Source organism: Ptychodera flava, chromosome 1, assembly GCF_041260155.1.
Source record: "Ptychodera flava strain L36383 chromosome 1, AS_Pfla_20210202, whole genome shotgun sequence".
Lineage (NCBI taxonomy): Eukaryota > Metazoa > Hemichordata > Enteropneusta > Ptychoderidae > Ptychodera > Ptychodera flava.
Window position 1 is genome coordinate 54,488,891 of NC_091928.1, and position 24,939 is coordinate 54,513,829.

Consider the following 24,939-nt stretch of genomic DNA (forward strand, 5'->3'; position numbering starts at 1 on the left):
AGCAGTGATTTGCAGGGCATGAACAAGAATAAATCTAAGTTAGGGGCTTAAATAATGATTAGACTGTCTAACTATGTAAAAATATTCACAAGAATCAGCTGTGCATGCAGTTGCGGCAGCTCAAAAGTAGGCCTATGTTTAGCGAGCCATAGATCGACAATACTCACATAGCACCAAAAGTAAGCCGTAGAAGTTGATAAAAATTCATAGGCACAAACTTAACTGCTTTATATGACCATAGAAACGTCTCTGACATCGTTTGTTGGGAAAAAATGGGCTGAAATTGCCCCCCCAAAAACAGGAAAAATCACACTAACGGTCAAGTAGAACAGCGCCCTCATCACTTCCATTTGAACGAAATTCTAATATAAATATGCAAATAGGGGTATCTCCGCTCAAGCTGAATGTCTACCAAAAATATCACCACATAGGTTCAGATGGAATGTTTCTAAGTAAAAAAAAGAATCGCGAAACGAATGGCTTGAAAGTAGCTCGTGTCATATTCATCGGAGACAGAACAAATTCATAGACACTCGCGCATTGAACAAAAACAATTGCAGTCAAGGACATGACAACAGCTTAAAGGTGCTCAAACGACAAAGACTGGCCCGCGCAATACCAACCCTATCGGAGCAGCGACTAAAGACCGGCATCGTCATTCTAAGACGCAAAATGTAAATGCTTAATAGGCAACCAACAGAAAACCTTGTTTAGGTGCTCTAACAGACATAAACCCCGCGCTTAAAAAGTTGATGACTGGAGCATTTCATCAAAACAAAAAAAATGCTGTCAGTTGTGCAGAATTTGCGTTGAAATCCAACAAAAAGGCACAAATTAAAAAAGTTTTTTTTTTAGTAAAAAGAAAATAACAGAAATTTCACCAATGGAGATACGTTGATGACATCATATAGCGTTTTGGCAAGGACGAAAAAATCAGAGTATCACTTTAAAAATACTCTATCAGCTTATACAAACTAAATTCAAGCAAGTTCAATACAGACTATTGTCCGACAGTTCAATGTTCGTGTTTGCTTCTTCAGTTGAATATTTCATCTCATGGTTAAAGTTGGTTTCGCAGTAGAACTAGAATATTACCTTGTTGTTGGGGCGCTAGATGTACGGCATCTCTGGAGACGTTGGTCTACGGAAAGTTCTTGCTACGGATTCCATTCTGGGTTTGGTACAGCTGACTGGAGTTGACATGGCCCTGCTTTGAGCGTCGAAGTGCGCTTGGTAAGGCATCTTCTTCAATTCGTCCGTATCGCTGCAGCCGTCCCGTTGAATCCTCTGATTTCCAGGATTTGACAGCGACTTTTGGCGAATTAATTCGTACAGTCAACTCACTGTTCTTTTCGTGGATCGCTCGTGTAAGATGACAACACGGTCTTCGCTCAGGGAACAGCTTTAAACTGCAACTCACTTTATAGATCTGGTTACGGGGATTGCTGTCTGGTTACGGGGATCGCTCACACACTCGCTTAGCAGTCAAGAGACAGGTCGATTTTCCGAGCAGACTTTTAAACCGGGTTTGGTCCTCCACCATGTAATATCTCCTTTAAAAAAATACTTCATGTTCTCGGGGAATTTTCACTCCTCTGGTAGAGCTGTCTCGCTTGGCGACGAGAGGTGGCTGACGACCCAATGTCAGTCTTCGTACCGGAACTTCGGATTCTCCATCATGTCATAATATCATAATAAGGGCATAGGTGCGGCTACGTAGTAATACGGCGACAACAGGTGTACGGTGTGGAACTTGACCAGGTTTATTGACTGTGGTGCCGTGCGGGAACGGCCTATCTCGGCCGACCCTAGGCCTCCGTGAGAGATGGGGCTCAGTGTAAAACAGAATCTCCAGTGAATTACCCCATAATCACGAAAGCAACCTCAATTTATACATTTCCAGTTCTTTGTCGGCTCGATCGTCTTAGAAAGTACAATAAATACAACTTTGAGTTCTACCGACTTTTGAAAAGAAACAATGTACAAGTTATCAGTTTGCCCACATAACAATATTGTTTAAGATCCAAGCCGTGAAAGTATGAAAAGCACCCTACCAGCGTCTTTCTATTGTCCAACTTTGTACAAAAGGGAATCTATGAATAATCATGAGAATTCATATTATACGGGTTCCTGAACGGCGGCGCCATTTAATTAGAACAAAGAATTGTGAAAATGCATCTTCGCGCCAATTTTGAAAGATATGCGGGACACAATCTCTCGCCCATGCGATTTTTAAGAAGGTAAATTTACAGCAAATGAGAAAATTATAGAAATATGACATCGTTCATTCTTCCACAAAGGCTTGCCCTCAAGCCTTAAAAAGTGTCTCAAATATTCCTTAAGCGACTTTCTAGAAAGTGAATTTTCAGTAACTGAGAAAAATTTTAGAATTTTGGCAAATATCAAAATACACAAGAAAATAGCATGTAAAACTTCCAACAATCGTAAAAATAGTCAGTGAAAAGTAAAGACAAACTTTGTAATTGAAACGAAAACAGAACAATATATCTTTGCATACAAAACGCTAGATCGAATATATACAAGAACGCTCTCGCATCGGTGAAATGTTTGATATCGCAAAAAAGGGAAATAAGAAAAAAAAAGGAATCTATATGTGATATTGTGTCGGCGACTAGAGATTAAAAAAGACACGGCATGTTCTCAGTGTATGTTAGACAAACTACTTGCGTTTATCCATTTTTCGGACGCCTATTCATTTATCATCGCTGACGAACACATGTATGTTGAACGCTTCAAAAGGAAAAATAAACTCAAATCTCGCAATATGGCAATATGTCTAATATTTCGCAACATATATAATATTTCTAACTTATTACTTCTTTTACTCTTACGCATTCTTCAGATTCAAAGAAAAGATAAATTACTAGCGTTTTTCGCTACTCAAGGCCGCTTTCTTCATTTATCCCCAAGGGTCCGACTGGTCGCTCTGCCATCGGAAATCTCGCTGGATGAATCGAATGCTGTCTCTATAAATTACGCATAACTTACTCGGTATACATTTTAAAATAACAAAAAAGCCACGGAAAAAAAACGATGTCTACCAAAAATATCACCACATAGGTTCAGATGGAATGTTTCTAAGTAAAAAAAAGAATCGCGAAACGAATGGCTTGAAAGTAGCTCGTGTCATATTCATCGGAGACAGAACAAATTCATAGACACTCGCGCATTGAACAAAAACAATTGCAGTCAAGGACATGACAACAGCTTACAGCAAATGAGAAAATTATAGAAATATGACACTATCGTGACTCTTCCAGGCTCGCACAAACATCCCATCACGATAAATATCGACGGATCCCTCTCAGCTGGGAAAGTTCACGCGAGGTCAAAATGTTTAACTACAACTGTTCACGGCAAAAACTTTCTAACTAAAGTCAAACGACGATTACCTACTTCTATACCAGGGTCAAAAAGTTAACACCTTACTTGGCAGAAGGAGCCGGTGAATCCCCTCGAGTTATGGTTTGGTCGACGCAGATGAAAAGTGCGTTGTACAATTACTTCTTGTACTTCAGTCACGCTTTCTAGCAGGTCCAGAGTCAGGTGCAGTAGACTCTCTTTCCGGGAAGTGAATCTACTACTACCGGCAACTGAGGCCGTCTCAGGCATTTCTGTATCGCCACTACATGTCCTCGGATCAGGACAACTCGTCTCTATGGAGATCAGTTTATACTCTCGTCCCCGCGGTGCTGTCAAATGCTGCTTTGTCCTCAAAAGACCTCTCTCTGCAACAAGTTGTCGAGCACACTGTATCAGACTCACCCCCACACCCAGGTCTCTCAACTTCAGCCTGGGATTTCCCTGGGGTGATTTTTACACCTCTGGTCTGTCCACTGGAGTGTATTTCCATCTCAGCCTCCATAGCTTTGCTGTCCCTCATCACTGCTATCTTTGATTTCACAGCTCTGCTATCTAGGTCAGACTGCTTGCTACCGTTCAAAACTCCACTTCGCCCAGCATTACCCACCGTGTACCTCGGCTGCCTGTTGTCATGGGCACGCCTACGATGCACATCCAGGCCTCTCAGACTCGCCCATTGAGTCCCCTGGTCACAATCAGTGCATCTTTTATAAACTTTATAAACTTTATTGACGTTATTCCCTCAAAGGTGAACATAGTCAAGAACTAATACTACAAAAAAAGAGAAAAGGATACTTATCAAATAATATATATATATATATATATATATATATATATATATATATATATATATATATATATATATATATATAAGATATAACTTTATGCAGAATATGAAGTGTGGGGTAATCTTAAAATATATCTGTTTCTTGGATAAATGTTGTGAGGTATATCATGCTACCTGTATTGCTCATTATGTAGCAAAATTTGGCTTGCAAATCCCAGTTGTTGAAGTTTTCATTGTTGACTGCTATCGAGTCTAACAATTTTTGTCGTGATTTTGTATGACATGGACAACACATGATATAATGAAATTCGTCCTCAACTGAGTTGGTATCACACCTATTACAAATTCTGTCCTCAGCTTTTAGTTTTGGTCTCATGTGTCTACCTTTCTCAATCATCAGATTATGGTCACTTATTCTCAGCTTGGTAATGTATTTTCTGTCATTTTTATCCATGATACAGCTTAAATACTTTTCCATTTTAAAATCCGTTTTAAACTTTCTATAAATGCGTAATTGGTTATTCTCTCCTGATGATGTCTTTTCTGCATTAACGTCATTTTTCCATTTTAAAATGTAGTCATTACTTATCTTATCTGTTCAGTGTTTCACACTATGTTTATCATTTTGCCAAAAATTACCAACACTCTCCAATCCTGTAATTTCTTGCATTGCAGTTGCCCAGGCCATGTTATTGTTAGTACAAAATACCATCACCTCATGGATCAAAGTATTTTCTTTCTTAGTGTATGTTCTATACCAATATTTAACCATCATTTTCTTGATAAAAGTTAAAAGAGGATGCCTGCTCATCTCACCTCTCACTGCTAAATTTGTTGCTGACTGATTAACTTGGAGAAGTATTTTACACAACTTAAGATTCAATTTTTCAATTGGTGTCCTATCTGAATATTTCTCAGTTCCCCAAATTTCACATCCGTAAGTTAGTATAGGCCTAATAACATGGTCAAAAATATGAATCCATGCATGAATATTTATGTTAGCTGATGAACTGACAACTTTTCTAATATAAAAGAACGCTTTCAGTGCCTTCTTGTATAGAGTCTCCTTTGCAATGTCAAACTTCCCATTACATTTGAAGTCTATGCCTAAGTATTTGTAGCTTTGAACAATTTCTAATTTCATACTATTATAGCATTCTTGTTGAAAACAATGACTTTTGTTTTGTTAGTGTTGACTTCTAAATTCCAGTCATTACAATATGAATGAAGTTTATCAAAGCAACGTTGTAATCCAGCCTCTGATTCTGAAATTAATACAAGATCATCAGTATATAATAGGAAATTGATCAGAGACTGTCCTAAATTAACTGGTTCACACCTATCATCAAAGTAACCTGATAAATCATTAATAAACAGATTAAAAAGAATGGGACTAATATTGCAACCTTGCCTAACTCCTCGCATTGATTTGAACTGTCGTGTGATTCCACCATTAAGTTTTATACTGTATTTGACTTCGTCATACATATTAATTATTTGATAAATATTGCCATTAATATTGTATGTTAGTAACTTATAATAGAGCCCTTGACGCCAAATACTATCAAATGCCTTTCTAAAATCAACAAATCCTAAAAACAACCTATTTATATTTTTCCTTTTATCCTTCGCATTTTCAATGTTTGATTTATTAATATATACTTATCAATAACCGATTTTAAGATGAACATGTTGTCTGTTGTTCGAAATCCAGGCCTAAACCCAGCCTGATATTGACTTAGAATATCATGACCCTCAACATATTTATGTAATCTGTTATTCAAAACTGAAGTGAAAAGTTTTGAGTGACAACTTGATAGAGCTATCCCTCTGTAGTTATTTGGGTTATTTTTATCCCCTGATTTGAAAAGTGGTTTTATAATGCTAGTGCGCCAAATGTCTGGAAACTTTTTTGAATTTAAAATACTATTAAAGAGTTTTGTAATTGGTTTCAGAAGGACATACTGACCACTTATTAACATTTCCTTGATTATTTTATCATCACCTGGCGACTTTTTCTTTTTTAACTGTTTAATTGCCTTCATGATTTCAGTGAAAGTAATATCCCCATTCAATTCTTCATTAATTTCCTTACTTTCTAGCTCCTTTATAATTTTGTCTAATTTTGAACTATGGTTATATTTCTTATTTTGATTTGAGAAATGCTTGATCCATTCCTCAACACTTATACTATTACTGATATCATCATTTGTTTGTAAGGAATTGTTGGTTTTTAATTCTTTCAATGCACTCCAGAATTGATCTGAGTTACCACCATTCACTTCCGTGATATTATTTAAAAGATTCTCCTGGTACATTCTCTGTTTAGTTCTAATTAACTATTTATACTCCTTCTTAAGTTGAAAATAACGACGGTCACCTCGCACATATGGGTCATTTGGATATTTCACAATTAGTTTACACATTGCTCTAACTTCACGTTTTATTATAAAACATGATTTGTCATACCATCGACGACCTGTTTTCTTTTTCACATTGCCGTTCTTTAAAACTTTATAAGTGCAGGTTTTGAGTGACATGTCTGCAGCCGTGTAAAAAATATCATTCAAGCCTTGTACAGCATCATCAATATTACCGGTCAAATTATTTGTGTGTAAATACTGAGTAATTTTGGAACTGACTGGTGGGCTTTGGCGAGCCTCTTGATACTTCTCAATTGAACTTTGTTTCCATAAATATCTTTTGGGAAGGGGGTTAAGACCGGTACTGCTGTCCACATTTTCAGTTCTGACTTGCCCAGTGAGTGCAAAAGATAGTGGACAATGGTCTGATAAGTGGGTCAATTGGTGAACTCTTAAGTATTGAATTTTAAAGTGAAGGCTTGATTGTGCAATTACATAGTCCACAAGGCTTGAGCCGTTATATGTGTAACATGTAAAATCTCCATACAAGTCGCCAATTTTTCTGCCATTGACAATTTTCATGTCTGTTGACAAACAGAGGTCAATAAGTTTCCTTCCATATGAATTGATATCATTATCCTTATTCAATCTTGCTCTGAAATTATCTATAGCATACATATTTGGTAATGTAATATGGTCTCTTGAGTCATCTGTAACGTAATCATCAGGTCTTCCTGTACGTGCATTGAAATCACCCATAATAATTATTTCACCCTCGGATGAGTAATTGATTATTTCTTTTTCAATATCTTCAAAGAGAGTATTTACCTTCTCTTTGTAAATGGATGAATTATCTGGTGGGAAATATGTTGCACAGATAAATATGTCTTTTTCAAAGTTAAAAAAAGTTTTATCTAGTTTAACCCATATTGTATCAGGTATAATCGTAGAGATTTTCTGTACTCCTCTTTTATATTTATGTTTGAACAGAAATATAGTACCACCAGAGTTCCGTTTTGCTGTTTTGGTTTTTTTCCCATCACTACGAAAATAACTAAAATCAGACAAGGAAAAATTGTCTACAGAATCTAACCAACTTTCTTCTAAAGCTACAAAGTCAAAAGAATTAATAGTATTCAAGAAGTCTTGGTCATTCAGCTTCTGCTTGACTCCTTGAATGTTCCAAGTCATAAAAGTTAAGGTGTTATCCACCTGTTGTCGATAAGTCTCCGATAAACACATAACAATGGCCAACTAAGGACTGTTACTCTACTAGTAACATGGTTGTTTTCACAGTATCATACACACTTATACAAAATTTTTCAAAAGAGGTATCGGCGAATGGACTATCTGGTCATTTTTATTTTGCACAGCATCTTCCCTCCCAGTACTGTTATACAGTGGCTTTGTTTGACGATGTTGATATTGTTCATTTCCATGTGATCGGTACTGCCCTGTAGCCTGTCTGTTGTACTGCACTGGTTGACCTCTCCTGATGAATCCACTCCTGTTGCCATGACCTGACCTCGTAGATTGACCCTGACGAGCTCGCTTTTCGTTTCCATCCATCATCGCCCATTTCATATCTGCTACTAGTAACTTGACAACATCCCTTTCAATGTGTATTCCATCCTTTGCAAACAGATGTCCACTCGTTGCCAACTTCCTATGTTGTATGAATACCAGATTTTCATTCTTATATCAACATTAACCGTATCACATCCAATCCTAGGTAAAATTGCAGATATTCCAATTTTGGCATTTGAATATTTTTGTGTTGCAGTTTCAGCCATTGTTCAGTTATACCTTGCTGGTGCGTACGTTGTTGACTCTGTCAAAGTTAATCCGGTGATAATCTGGTGACTACGTCCACAGATTAGTAATTTGGGCATGTTGTCAGCTCAGCAACATTAACTTGAATAAAAAAAGAATGTCGTCCACACGCTCGTTCAACCATGACTTCAGATGGCAGGATGTCAAGTATCATTGCCATGGTGACATCTACCGGAATCAAAATTCTGGTCAGCTGGTTCTTTTTGTCACACATGACAACACCGTCATAGGTATACTTTAAGTGCACTACCTATCATCAAACAATTAAAGTCTACTCATAGAAGTTCGAAGTTCATCATCAGTTCATCATCAATCTGGTTAGTTGGTTTGTCTGTGTCCTATTTCACCGTAGTAACTTCTGGGGTGAAATAAGGTCACAGCTGGGTGTCAGTCCAGTTTAATCGGAGGCATAGTGCCAGTCGCCATAGCGATCAGGCGCCTTCCTGTTTCTCCTTGTTGCATACTGATGAATTTCTTTCTCAGTATGATCAGAGTCAAAGTGGACGTTTACATCTGTGTCCTCTGCCTGGTAAAGATCAATTAGGGACGTACTACCAGGGAATGTTTCAGTGTCACCAAGACGGTTGTCTTTCGACATGGTATCGTCTATCAGCTCAGGTGAGGCAGATTTCTCGCCATCTGGGGGTCTCTGGTCCTGCTGACGCCAATCAACTGCTTGTGTCCACTGATAGGGTTTCAGTCGGTCGTAATGCACTACCTTGAGTACTGACTCCGCTGAATACGGAAAGTGATGTCGGAAAGTTTGTCAATAATCAGGAACGGCCCCTCCCATCGGTTTGCTGCTAATTTCTTGGATTTTCCTCTCTTGCAGGTTTCAGCACGCAGCCATACAAATTGACCAGTTGTCAATCCACTTCCATGCTGCCCCTGTTCATAATGTCGTCTCTGGGCAATTGCACTTCTGCTGATTGTAATTTCTCTCTCAGATGCAAGGCATAATCAGTACGCTCGGTCGAGTCGGTCGGTAGGAGTTCGACCATCAAGTCCACAGGTAAATCTACCTGTCTGCCCAGCATCATCATATTCGGTGTCTCGCCTACATTCATAACACGGACAGGAACAGTGTTATTGGTGACATCAACGAGTACGCGTCCTACCCCAACATGTGCGGTTAATTCTCAGAAATATCTTTTTTATTTGACAGAAAACTAGTTTCAATTTGTATGCGTAAATACTTCCATGTTCGGCACACAGCACGATATGAAGACGGTAACAAGTGAGAACGGCCCCGCGCGCCGAGAAAAAAACCACTCTACGTACGTTCGAGCATGGAGGTAGCTACCTCCATGGTTCGAGAAAACGGTCCCGGGACATAGAGCATGTCGAGCACACGTGAATCGTCGGGATGCGAAGTCTGCTTGTACCCGTAAGAGAATTACCGTAAAAACCGTATCAATTTGACCACCCTTCTACGACCACCCGATTTTTTTCTCAAAACATAATTTTATTTTGCCCCTATCAATTCGACTACCGATGGAAATTGTGACTTTCTCAATCCCTATTAATTCGACTGAATGACATAGCTTTCAAAAAAATTCCTTCAGTTGGTGAATGAACGACATTTCAAGACATCGAAAACAACAGCGTTACGAATATAGACTCTTTCTGTGTGTGAATCAATATTCCTTCCTAATTTGACAGATATTATGTTCTAAACCACATGTTGCTTGTTCCTAAAACACGTAGACAGATGTGCCCCGTGCACTAAAAAGGACAAGTTGGCGATATCTTTTGCGAAACGCTAAAACATTGCTGAAGAAAAATCGGTATGTTACATGTCGGCAAGTACGGCCGACGCCGCCCCGTGCGTTCTTACCGACTGGGAACAGACTAATATTTTCAAACGCAAATGGGGACAGTGTCAAGGAAAGACGACGACTTATTTTTTCAAGCTGAAGAAAATGCTCTTTCTGGTTGTATAATGAATCAATCGAATGTTTTTGTTCCCCATTAATAAATCATAGACAATCTCGATTCTCGATTTATGGCAATTTTGTCGACCGATAAGTCTTCATCTTCAATATTCCATTATAATTTCACCTACGGTATATAATATCCTAACCTCCTGTGACTGGTTCCTTCTAAACGTTAACATGCCTTGTGCACGAAAAGAGATGCTGTATCTTATGCGAAACAATGAAAAAATAGCTGAAGAAATAACCATGTATCAGTCAGTACGGCAGGCGAAACCCGAAGGCCAATCATACCAATTGGGTCCGGGGACAGAGTAGATGGAAACGCAAATGGGGTGTTATTAAAGGAAAGACGGTAACTTATTTTTAAAGCTGAATAAAATGCTCTCTCTGGTTGTGTAAGTCTGTTGATCGAAATACAATTCCCAGTTGATTAATCTTGGAAGTCTCGTTCTCCCCTTTAAGCTTATAGTTCGATATTTACTGACTCGTTCCTTCTCATTTTTGTCAATCGATGAAAGCATTTTCATCTTCCATATTCAATGTTACTTTGAACACTGTTATATATTCTGACCTTTACTGCCATAAGTTGACCAACGTACAAAGACGTGGCCTATGCGCTCAGTTGAAAAGATGTTTTGCGAAATGGTGATGAAATACTGAGCATGGCCATGCTGTATGCGTGGGGGCCCGGGAGACATCGATGTCACAGTCTTTCCGGACTGTTTACATGTAGCTTGGGGGATGTCAAAGGAGATGAATCAGTTAGTTGAATAAAACAAAACTTTTCGGACATCGTATTTTTATGTCAATTTTGTCAATGTCGGAATTTGGATTTGATTGAGAAACCGGAATCACCTACAGAGATGTTTGCATTAAACACGGATGCACAATTCGGAATAGTTTGTTGTGCCGCTATACTGTCGGTCTCAGTCGTGATGTGTCTCCCATAAAATTTCGAAGCTATAGGCTTACACTTGTCGTTTCGATGTACAGCGGTACACAGATGACCAGATATTGTATGTTTTTAAACTAGTCTAAGCAATTTTACGACTCTCTTTGTCATCGTGTCTCCCCGTGAATGTCCTTGAACCTATGGCCGTGACCATTGTTTTACTGTATCCGTTAGAGTGTAAACCCCTGCTCGTCCCCAGCAGAGGACTTTTTAAAACATGCTGTACATCCTTGTACACTGTGTGCATAAGCCCATAAACCTAGTTTAATTCTATCATGGAAAGGTAAGTAACTTTGAGAATAAAGGGTCGTTACAGTTGCTAAAATCGCGAGAAAAACAGAACGTTTTTCCAGTAGCTTTATAGTTCTGTGCTTTCCGTCCCCGTCACTAGAATAGAATAGTCCCATTCCCGAGCGCTATTGTTTTAAAACACGTCCACGATGCATGTGCTGTTGATTTTCATTCTTTCGTTGTGAAATTTCATTCGTTTGAAGCAATTATCCCTTCATTTGACTGCTTTGTGGGACTATTCTGGAAATGTGTTTATTTTGGATAAAAACAACTCTACAATGAAAGACATAAACTTCAATGGTGATAGGCATACAATATCGGTTCGATGTGCGAAGGTATACAGATTACAAGTTATTTTAGAAGTTCTCAAAACTGTAGTAAAAACAATTCTATGCGCCTCTCATTGATAGTGTCTCCTTGTGTGAACGTCCTTGAATCCGTGGCCGCGACCATTGTTTTTGATGTGTTCGACGGTTGATGATTGGTAGTTTAATGTATCCAAATTTGAAGATTGAACACTATTACGTAATCGATTGTTGGCATGGTTAGGTAATAGACGGTGTAGAGGTGAGAAGGGCCAAGGGAGCTCGAGCAGGAGCAGTGCATCGCATGCTTTCTTACAATGAATGAACCATCGGTTTCCATAGCTACTACGTGAAATCCGGCCTCACCGATGTCCCTGTCCTGATTCGGAGAGCAACTTTCAAACTGCGTGTTGAGGTTCAGATGTCCGATTTTTTCATATTCAAAAGGCTTATTGATTTACAGAGAGGGCCTTTCTTGATTTTACATGTAGCTGTAATTATCACATGAGAGCAATTGAAAAATCAAAGCCAAATAGCCAGCGGGAAAAAAATTCGACGACTCGGTCTCACCAGCGCTCGCAATGAAAAAAATTCGTAAAGTCTCTGAAGTCGGTATCATTGCTCCGCCATGTTTATTGTTGCATGGTTGTACGGCCAGTTTAAAAGTCATGGACTTTCTCCACAGTAAAATTCATATAAGTGCCATACCACTAAGTTCCCTGTGCATTTCAGTATGTCTATTTGGAAGCAAAAGCGTCACAGACATCACCAGTTGCAAACTTTACCGGTTTTCGATACGAAAGATGCATTATATTATCACCGTTGTACACGTTGTGTTTTGAGTCTGATATCGAATATATCAGGAAAAAACTAACGATTAGAGTGACGGCAGAGACCATGCCCGATACGGCAAATTGACATCAACTAATACATTGAGCAGTGACCTGAAACTTCAAACAGAAAATAATACATCTTTCGGATATAACTCCAGTAGCTACAAAGACATCGAAAATGTACATCTACTTTCCAGAAATTATAATAAGAGTTGAACAAATCCCAAAGTATTGGTTGAAGTAAATCTTCAGATGTTGGTTTCCCAACTTTGCGAAGACAGACCATGCTTACTGAAAATGACCATCAGAGACTTCTCTTAAAAATAATATCTTCAACACCACGTTTCTTATGATCGGTGATGTCAATTTTTATTATTTTTACAAAATTTTAATGCATTAAACGCTTTTAGATTATCTAATCTGCCTGTCACGGAGTTGCAATATATTTCCAAGGGCCGGCACACGATGTCAACTTACGCGTCGTCCATCAAGTGGCCAGTGGCAAAGTATCACAGATCGCTCCGTCTAAATCGCGGCCACTTTGATTTTGATGTGACACCCACGTGCCTTTTAGGTTTGAGGTTTTTTTGTAACCTACAGCATAGACGAAGTTTGTCGACCCCACAAAATTTAACAGTCCATGCTTTGAAGCAGTCTCCACATAGCAAACATGTCTCGGCGTAAATTTCATTATCGTCGTATCAATTAATTCGACCACTAAATTATTTCGGCAGTTTTAATTTCCTATTACTTCGACGATTTCAAATTGTAATTATTTTTTCTGGTCGAATTGAAAGGGTTTTTTTACGGTAATCAACCCCGCGCTAGCAGAGGCATGGCAGGCTGCGATCGATGCAAATTACAAGTGGATATTTCGCCGCAAGAATTTCAATAAAACAAATAATAGCAAAAAAGCAAAGTCGAACCTGCACAAACTTTACTCTGTGTTCGTTGGCAAAAAAGTAATCATCCATCGAGGGTACGCAAAATGCTTGATTTTGGCAGCGATCCATGGCGTCGCGACAGGGCCAGCTGAGGCACAATGCAATGTAGCTTTGCGAAACTCAGTCTCTGCGGGAATTTCCAACGTGTTTGAATTCGCGCTAAATTAGATCGCCAACCTAGAGGGCTCGGCTAGGCCCGACTAGGCCTGGGTTTTTCACTTTGCCTACTACACATGATCAAAACGAAAACAAAATACTATAGCAGTAGCCTGTACAATATATGCTTCTACTCCCACTTGCACTAGGTGCAAACCCCCTGTTAGGTACGGCAACAAGTCAGGAATAATGAAGAAAATTTCAAAAATTCAAAGTAAGATAAGAAGTTAAAACATTAATGAGCAAAACTGAAAATCTTACTTACCAGTATGAATACGCTGCCATAGCGAAGCCTGTGGTGCGGACAAGTGAAAGTTAACCGATATTTTGAATTTACGTTCGTAAAGCCGTCATCCAATCACAAGCTTTCCCTTGTGGGTCATGACTATCGACCCCAGTCAAGCTGACACCGCTCCGAAAACACAGCTTTTTCATGGACTTAACAGAGAGATGTTGGATATTGGTGTGAGTACTCATGAAGTTGATGAACTGGAGCATCGATCGATCCCAATTAGCAAGTTGTGTTTGAGATAAAAGAAGGCGAAACCGTCTGTTGAAATTTACTCGGTCTCCGTGCATGGCTTCTGCTGTTGCTCACCTTTTTGATTTTATTGTATCAGTTACGGCTAGCGGTTCGCCTGCATTGAGTCAAGAGCCTGTGTCTGCAAGCCATGCCGTCGAGACGTCTGAGATGTCTCGTACACATACAGCAACTCCGTTCTATCAGCAACTCCGTTCTATCTGCTTACAAAACTTTAAGTCCAGAGCTTAGAGATCTCTGCTGCCAACTCAACAAAATCACACAAAACACTGGCTTAAGTATGACTTCTCTAGCCAACCAGAAGCTAAGCCAATGACATACAATAGTTTGCTCATTATGATTGCCAAATCTGCATATTAATATCCCTACTGAATATCATCCTAATACTAATACTGCCACGTTGGCAAAAACAACTGTCAGAAGAAGTGATAAATGACTACACACTCTAAGACAAAGAGACGCATTGGAATGCAGTCCAGTCATGTCATCGGATATGTCTACTGACCTCTTAAGTGCATGTACCAAGGACAGTGCGCTACTCGCTACTATAATTAAACGTAAACACAACAATTAAAAGACACTTAACTAATTAAGAAACTATTACAAAGACGTTTACACATCCGGAAACGTCACACTAGTAATGGCCTGAGTCGGAGGGCGAGTGTCTAAGACGCGAGTCTCGCCTGTACGACCAGGCAGCGATTTATCACCCTTGTTCTTCACTGTATCTTCACACAACACAATTGGAACTAATTTGGGATAATTGGATGGTGAAGTAATATCTGTTTGATCTGCAAATGTAAGCTCATCTGCTTTCCTTTATAAGTTACACACTAGTTTTTTTAAAAACAGTCGATTTGGAATCCAGAACTTGCTTTGGTCTGCGTTTTCGAGCACACTGACCTTGTCTATGTACATGTTAAGCTGCACTAGTAAACGCACGCAAAGTAAAATGAAAACGAAATGAAATTTATTTCAACTATGGCCGACAGTTGTCATAGTAGAGCAGAATCCTTTTCGGTTCCCATAGAGTTACATGAAGTCTAACGACAATCCTCGGCGTCGTGTCACAAGCAAAAATTTATTTTCAAAAAGAAAAAAATCAGAATTTGGCGATGGCCGAGGATTGTCATAGTATACCAGCATGCTTTTCGGGAAGGAGATCCACAATGGCGGCGATACGAATGCTTCCCTCGCATACAGGGAGAAAAGTGGGCTTTGCGTAAGTTTGCAATTGCAGCTTAACATGTGCCTAGACAAGGTCAGTGTGCTCGAAAACGCAGACCAAAGCAAGTTCTGGATTCCAAATCGACTGTGAAAATTTGCAGCACCATTGTAGCAATTTGAAAATATATGGTTGTGATCAAAGTGACACACTAACGTTTAAGGGACTGGTCAGTTTCTTCGGCCGGGGGGGGGGCGGTGGATTATTTTTTGCCGACGTCAAAAAGTGGCTGACCCCCTATTCCAATTTTCGAAAACAGGCTGACCCCCCTATTCCAGCTTTCGAAAACAGGCTGACCCCCCTGCGCGCGACAAAGGTAAAACAAAAGGTGGAGAATTCAGTATATATATATATATATATATATATATATATATATATATATATATATATATATATATATATATATATATATAATGCCAGTATATATATGCCATATATATATATATATATATATATATATATATATATATATATATATATATATATAATTTAAATATAATTTTCTGTAATGTACAGACCACTGAGACAAGGTGTGTAGTGGTCTTTAAACAATAAATTATTATTATTAAACATTCAGTCATTCTGTGTTTTAATGAAATTGTTGTCATGTCAGTTGTACAATAGGAACTTAAAAGTGTCAATTCTGAAGTTTGAATACAGTATTTTGAATGAGCTGTGAATGTACTGCACTCTTTTTATACTAAAGCAGATGGCCAGAACTGTTATAGGAAAAATGTGATTGTGAAATATTAGTGCATGTTGCTTTCTAAGACTGAATTCTCATAGAGGAAACAGAAAAGTATCAGGAACTTGTCATGCTTTTCATATAAACTGCAGATTTCATAATGATCAGTACACTTTGCAAAACAGACTTTCAATTGACAGACATCAAGATATATCTGACATAATGTCTCTGATATATTAATTTACTGCGCCCGAAGGGCGCGCCGAAAAATATTAAACATCCAGGTATCTCTGATATATATACATATCTGATATATGAAAGTCATGCAGCTGAAGGGCATGCTGAAAAATATTGTTTGATATTTTAAAGAAATGCGCCCAAAGGGCGTGCAGAAAAATTTTAAACGTACAAGTATGTCAGATATATATATGTCTGATATATTAAAGTTTTGCCCTAGGGCGGGGCTCCGAAAAATGTCTTATTATTGTTAAAGTTATGTACCCGAAGGGCGCGCCGAAAAATGCAATGATGAAATTTGTGGCTGGCACAATGCATTTTTCGCAAGTATGAGCCATGTCGAAATTAAAAACACACTGACCCCCCCCCCATTGGGCATTTCAAAAACATGGTGACCCCCCCTACCACCAAAGTCAAAACAGGGTGACCCCCCCCCCCCCATGAATCCACCGCCCCCCCCCCAGGCCGAAGAAGAAACTGACCAGTCCCTAAAGACAAAGTGCGCAACGATCGAAGAGAGGCGAGACCCAGAAGTAGGGCTTTCTGTCATGTGACGTCTCCAGCCGCCATTGTTGTTGTTGTTGTGGTGGTGGAATTTCCTCCTTCACTATAGGAGCACCCTCTCTTGAGGTCTGTAGCAAGGTTAAAAGAATATACATAAACAGACAAGACACAGTTACACACAAACATAAAAAAAACAGGAAAACAGTTCCAATGGATTCACTATTGTTCGAGCCTTTCAATCTGAGTGTTTCTTTCCGTGTGTAGGGCAAACAGTAACATCCGGGTTCTGTGCTCAAATGTCCTGGTGAATTCTGGATGTGGGTCGTTAACAATCTTGGATGAGTCCAATATTAGCTGTGTCTGGAAGGCTGTGTCGTCTCTGGCAATTGAAACAATGTCATTAAAGTTATGCTCTTGTAGAATTTGTTCTAATTTGCTCCAATGTTTTTCTCTAATGTTATTTAGCTTGATGCAGCTTGTTATAAAGTGTTCTCTATCCTCTGCCCGGGGGGGGGGGTCACTTCTATTACTTGACAATATGTATACGTGCCGCCCAATGGGGTGGGTATTTCAGCAACTTGGTCTAAAATGGGGGTATCAATTCCACTGTAAACCAAGGTCTAAAATCGGGTTGATTTTTGAGTGCCACACAAGAACAAATTTCAACCGTCTGTTCCCGTCTCGCTAGCAGAGTTCTGAGCTGCACTAATAGCATCGGTATCTTTTTCTGTGGCAGGGGAACCGTTAAAGAGACCCCCTGGCTTAAGCCAAAGTAAATAGGACTTTGTTTTAAAACATTGTCACTGATTCGTCAGAACTCTATATATGGCAGATTTTTGCCCAATAGGAAATACCCAAACAAAGTGGCTCTACTGCTCCAAGTATTGATCATGACAGACATCGACCATAGCCACATGAAGTAGTATTGCTTTACAGACGAACAGCGAGCTTTGTTGTGAATTGGAATTAAAAAAAACACCAGTCAGACTGTAACTTAAAATTTGCAGAAGCAGGACCAAAATTTGGTGAGGGTGAAAGACATTTTCTTTCACCAAAATTGTTTAGTATTTCCTGATGGTTTTCGGAATCATGGCTTGGCTAGCAACAATTAACATAGCCCGTAACGCGATACAGTGGTAGGCTTTGCCAGGGCAAATACTTGCTTTTTCCGTTTTACAAATTTTGACGCTACGACTTTTGACGTGGGCCAAAGGTCATAAAGGTCTAAAAAATTGGGGTCCTAAAATAACGAGATTTTAGGTCTAAAATGGGCCCTGGGTTTTATACTTGCAGCCGCACACCCCTATCACTTCTCTGAACATGTACCCACGGGATCCTCTGGTCCTTGTAAGCAGAGTTGACCGACAGCATTGACCTCAGATTGATTAAATTTTGCCCTATTGGCCTGAAGAATGTAAGTTTCAGTCAGTAGTTTCGCTTTGACACAGGCTCGTTGTACATCTCTAGGACATGATGTTACTGATGACCAAACTTGATGAGGTTGAGATATCTTACATGCTGTAATGTTTAGATAACGTAGTGACGATTTCGAATTCGCTTCATTGCGTCGTTGATTTGTCCAGTAGGCGCTAATGTTTGATTTAACCAGTTTCTTGAGTGTGTATTTGAATATAGGTTCAAGTAGCATCTCTATAGGGTTTGGTAAGTTATATTGGTTATGTATTTATTTTAGTTGTGCGAACCAGCTGTTCGATGGACTGTAATTCAGTGCATTCAGGACATACTGATTGCTGTAGATTTCTATTTAGGCCTAAATGTACTGTCTCTTGTGTTCTTTCTATCGGCGCGTTATTGATCGAAGGTTTACAGGCGTTTTGAACATTAGTTAATTTTGAGGGGGCAAGCTGGACGGATGCACATTTTGCGGTATTAATTATTTGTCTATCTTTATTTATTGAATGTTGGATGATCGTAGCTTGAGCACGTTCTGAGTAGGTATCTTGTGTGAGTAAAGCAATGTCATCAGCACAGGTGGGAGCAGAGATACTAATATCACCAATATGGAGGCCAAGTTGTGAAAATTGCAGATCATCAAGGATTGTGTTATTGTAAATCTTGTAGAGTTCTGCAGAGAGCGAACTTCCTTGTCTTGTACCCTTTTGATTTTCTATGGCTTCGTAATCGAAAGCAAGATTCATTCAGTAGGCTAAGATTGTCTGAAACATACGGTAGGTAATGACCATATTTAATTAGTCCCCACGGACGAAATCCGGGGGGACTTATAGATTGGGTCATGTCCGTCCGTCCGTGGTCCGTCCGTCCGTGCGTGCGTCCGTTCACGCAGATATCTCAGACAAGCCCTGGTCAATTTCTTTCAAACTTTGCACAAGGATAGTACCCTACCCTACCCCATACAGATGCACGTCGATTTGTTTCACAATGCGATCAAATTTGGCCGTGTTAGAGGACTTTTTAGTTTACACCTCCATAGACTCCCATGTATATGGCAGTTTTCCATAGACTCCCATGTATAAGTCAGTTCTGCATAGACTCCCATGTATAAGGCCAAGTAAAATAAAAATTTAGTTTCTCATCGTATTCATATTGCAAAAAGGATGCAGTGACACAGTTTTTAGCCCCACGGATGAAGACCTGGGGGCCCCAGGGCTTATAGATTGGGTCATGTCCCTCCTTTCACGCAGATATCTCAGATATTTTGACAAAATGTCACGTGACCTCGGTTACCTTTGACGTCAAATATACATATTTGTCCATAACTTAGTAACCACAAGTGCTACACCCTTCATATATGGTATGATGGGACACCTTATGACGCCACATATTGTACCTCATTAATTATGCGCATATCTAATTTTGAGTGAGCCAATAGAGCTAAAGGTCTGATTTTTGGTATATAGGGATAACTTAGCAATACAATTTTTTTGACAAAATGTCACGTGACCTCGGTGACCTTTGATCTGAAATATACATATTTGTCCATAACTCAGTAACCACAAGTGCTACACCCTTCATATCATCGTCGTAAACCACGCGCCTGTTTACGGCAACAGCTCAGCGCTACCCGTTAAGAGACCATGGTTGATTAGGCAGAGATTCGCGGATCTATCGCTGGTTTCCAGCGCTGGCTGAACGGAGCCAATCAGAAAGTAGGTCTCATAAACGCGCATAAATTATTGTAATGAGCAATACACGACTTGGGCTGATCTTGGTGCTCACCATGTACCACAACACAGCGTTCACTGTCGGCGAAGAGCGGGCAATGTGTAAATGTTTAATGTTTTTGGACTCAACCGCTCTATTCACACCAAAAAGACGCCATTGATAATTATTTTACAAGGAAAAGATGGGTTTCTTTGCACGAGGACCAGCGGTGGCAAGTCTGTATGCTACCAGGCATAGCAGGCGTGTGGGGCAGGATGTGCTTACTATTTTCGAAACACCTGACATCACTTCTTGGTCTTCTGGCCAGAGGTCCATATATCTTTCTTTCATGAATATGACTTTGTTTGTGTACCGTATATTTACTGTCTGTTCTGTGCTGTCTTGTGTCTATGTTTACAACTATTGTCTTGCGAATATTGACCTACTGTCATTGGATTATGGATTGGTATGATTGCGATTATTTTACAACCGATAACGTAGTAACTAACCGATAACGTATCAAACCAGATAACGTAGTAAAAATTTACTGATAACGTAGTAAATCAACCGATAACGTAGTAACGAATGAATAAAGTAGTAATTTTTTTCAACCAATAACGTAGTAAAAATTTACCGATAACGTAGTAATTTTTCCTAACCGATAACGTATCAACTAATTTACCGATAACATATCAATGCGCCAATAACGGATTAAATCAACTGATAACATAGAAAAGTCAACCAATACCGCATCAAAACAACCAATAACGTATCAATTAACTGACAATATCTGCTTCAGCGATTCATGGGGAGCGATAGCTCGATCGATTTATAGAAAGATAGGTATTAGATGGGTAGATAGATAGATAGATAGATAGATAGATAGATAGATAGATAGATAGATAGATAGATAGATAGATAGATAGATAGATAGATAGATAGATAGATAGATAGATAGATAGATAGATAGATAGATAGATAGATAGATATGTCGATCAATGTATCGATAGATAAGTCGATCACTCAATCGATAGATTTATATGGTTTCATATAACGGGAAACATTACCCCTGACCCTTATATTATATTTTTGTTTAAAAAATCACTTAAAATTGACACAAAGTGAAAGACATAAGCTTTGTAACTTTCAAATATGCAACTTTTGCCAATAAAACTATACATGTTTGGAAAGGCCCTTTTCAGAGCTTTCAAACAGTATAGCATTTATATGGTTTCATAATTCATGGTTCGAGGCAGAAAGGGAAACATTACCCCTACCCCATATGTTGTAATTTCGTTCTTAAAAAATATGCAACTTTTCCCAATAAATCTATATATTTTTAGAAAGGTCTGATGCAGCACTTTCAAAAATTGTAACATTTTTATGGTTTCATCATTCATGATTCGAAACAGAAAGGGAAATATTACCCCTACCCCTTATGTTACACACGGATATGTGGCATACCGCGTAATAAGAAAACAAGCTCATGCACCCACTAAATCTCAAGACACATACTTTTAATGTTGTTTTTCTTGTTTATTGCACGGAGTTCTTCCAAAAAATATTTAAATACCTTATGAAAAATTGTTTGGAGGAACGGGAACTTAATTATTGGATGTGAAATTTAGCAAATTTTACGATTTACGGTCAATGGCCGATATAAAGTCTAATTGACGTTCAAAATTTGTTGAAACCCAAGATGGCGGCCAAGATGGCGCCAAAGAGTTCGCCAAATGAACCCCATGGGACACTATTTGATTTTGGGAACATCAAAATTCATTACATATAGACCCTAAGGATTACAAAAATGTAGGTTAAAAATACATCCATGGGGTGCATGGGAACCCTACCTTCCGACGCGACTAAATAGAGCTAGAGCTAATTTTTGGTATATAGGGATAACTCTGCAATACAATTTTTTTTACAAAATGTCACGTGACGCCATTGACCTTTGACCTGAAATATACATAGTTGTCGATAACTCAGTAACCACATGTGCTACACTCTTCATATTTGGTATGATGGAAGAACCTTATGACGCCACATATTGTACCTCATTAGGGAAATGAAATCCCAGTGAAAATTAATGCTTTTATAGTATTACAGCCCAGCATTCAGTTCTATATTGCTGTGTATTGTTATAAGTCAGTAAGTGAAAATGCAGATGAATGTTGTGTGAAAGCTAATATCATGTTTGATTACAGGAAAAGAATATACAGCTGTTATGCAATAGCAAAGTAAAGTGTACACAAAGCACAAATGTCCTGACATGAAGAAAGATGCAAAAGATGTGAGAGACTTGTATGAGTCTTTGCTGTCATTGTTTGAGGGTTGTCATAATCTATATTCAGTGTCACGGCAACTCACAGATGATGAGATTAAAATCCTTGGTGATTATATATCAAAATGATTTATAGACATGCATTGTAGAAAATAGTCTGCAACAATTTATCCCTTATAAAAGACAAGTTTTAAAATTTTACTTTACAACCAGTATTTTTATCATTTTTAAAATTCCGGATTGTTTGTGTGGTTATTGACCTATTTTTGCCATAGTATAATTTTATATATTTTCATGAAGTAACATAACAGTCAAGCAGTCAAGACATACTGTGTCAAAAATACACACTGACATATCATTCACCTAATATTTGTTATTTGGTTTGAACTAATACCTATTAAGGTAGAACGCGCCTCGGGAACACAAATTTGGACTCTCAAACTTTTACAATTCTTTTCTGATATACCACTTGTGGGGGTTCATTTTAAAGCTCTTGGTGTAAGAAAACATTTAATCAGTATAGTTTTTCGAAATTCGAAAATTTTATTTCTCTTCATATAGTTAGCACAGTTATGGTGGCCATTTTTAATTTTAAATATAAGTAAATCTTGGGAAATTTGTTTCCATAATACCAAAATTTGTATGGTGACCACTGATTATTATTCTTGATTTTGAAAGAGAATGGTTGAAAGATTGATCAAGGAAAGTTTGAGCGAAAGTTTAAGTCTTTCACTTTCAAGGCGCGCACGTTTGAAATTTACTTCCACTGGAAAGTATATTAACAGAGTTGGGTATGATGGTTCAAGTGTTGTATATGTATGTGTAATGTGTTTTAAAAGGACTGTCTGATTCATTACACTAATACCACAAAAATTCTTAAACTACATTGCATGACTGCAGTTGTACCTATTAACTGAAAAAAGCCAGTTATGTTTTAATGTAATAACAAACACTGAAAATAATTTTGATGCAAAGTATATCTATACATATATATGCATATAAAAATTTCCTTTATTCATATTTTATCTCTTTCACCCCAACAAAATAATATAATCGTCCAGGCAGCCATATCCCCCCACAACATACATTGGAGTTACGTATCCCAAAGGAAACTGCCTGCAAACAGTTACTCTGACCACAGTCCTCCCTGGGTGGAGGGACTGTGCTCTGACCCATGCATAGATTTTTTAAAAAGCGCCCTCTAGCGGCGGGTTCTGAAAATCCTAAATATGTTTAGGGGTTTCTCTGTGTCGCAAAAGATGTATATTCTTGAGTTTTAGTAAGAATTTAGTGCAATTAATCAAGATGTAGACAATTTTATTTCAGTTTTACTTGTCAGAACAGATGCTAATACTTTGGTGCAGAAATAAATGTACAAGATGTTTTGTGGATGTCTTGTGTTAAGCACTTTGTCTTTGAGAATAGTCCTTTTGAGAACTGTGTCTTCTATTGACATTAGTTTGAGTACAGTCAAGAAGAGTAGATAATTCTTGTAAGATAGATATTTGCGAAAATGTAGTTTTTAATGAATGTGACATATTTTGTTTTATCCTTTAATATTAGTAAGTGCAACTATGGACAGTATATATCCAAGTAAGCGTTTTGTGATACATTCTATCTTGTGGCCAGATCATAGGAGTTTACAATTCCGGCTGTCTGCAAAAAGTCTGTCTGAAGCTGTAATCTTTCCTTATAAGTTTTTAGACTCAGTCTCATCTTCCAGCAGTGAGTTACACTTAATAAAAAGATCGGTCAGTGATAGTGGAACAGGCCTCTTGTATAAATAAATTGCAAGAACTTTATGCGGTCACAAATGATTCATAATGTTAAATTTCTCATGAGTGAGAAAACACTAGCTATCGTGTACCAAAACTTATGCAGGACTCCCTAGGTTACTAATGATAAAGGGTATACCCTCTAATCCTCACTCTTACCGAAATCATGGAAAATCAATAATTGGTAGGAACAGATTGTCAGTCTTTTACAAAAAAACGTAATCATTAACATAAGTATGTGTTTCATTCATATCCTTGTACGTTTTATTTTCAATAATACAAATTATTAAGGTGTCACATGAACTCCGATTTCAGACATCTCTGCATAATTATTATTCTGTTGAGAAAATGTCAGTTTGTGCATGCACACATAAAACACAGGCATGGGACCAAGCAATGCTATCAAAGTGGAAAGATAGCAAGACAGATGAATACTGTTGTGGGCTAACAATGCACATATTTACAAATCAACATAATCCAAGAGGCACCCTCAGGACCTCAGGAAAATGCTGTCTTGGCCTACGTAATGTCCTCTAGATTCAATGTTCTTGCTACTTTTGCGATTACAATCCGTGCCTATCGGCATCGCAGCATATGTGCAAACAAAATCTGAAAAAAAGTTCTATACATTTCTTATAATTTGTTGAACGGTCCAAAGTGACAGTCTGTCGATGTCATTTTCCCTCCGAGGTGGCATGGTTCGGAAATGTTACACAAATCATATTTCACGATACAAGCTAGTTACTGCGGTAGTTCTGGAAGTGAAACTACTAGAAAGGAAAT

At 38.4% G+C, this 24,939-nt stretch overlaps 1 long non-coding RNA gene across 1 annotated transcript; it reads right to left on the bottom strand.

Moving 5' to 3' along the window:
- Positions 1-1,740: 1,740 nt before the first annotated feature.
- LOC139141102 (uncharacterized) lies at positions 1,741-14,605 on the bottom strand. Its single transcript, XR_011554136.1, has 2 exons — positions 14,051-14,605; positions 1,741-4,155 (listed from the first exon to the last, which is right to left on the bottom strand). It is a non-coding gene; the product is annotated as an uncharacterized lncRNA (long non-coding RNA).
- Positions 14,606-24,939: the final 10,334 nt, after the last annotated feature.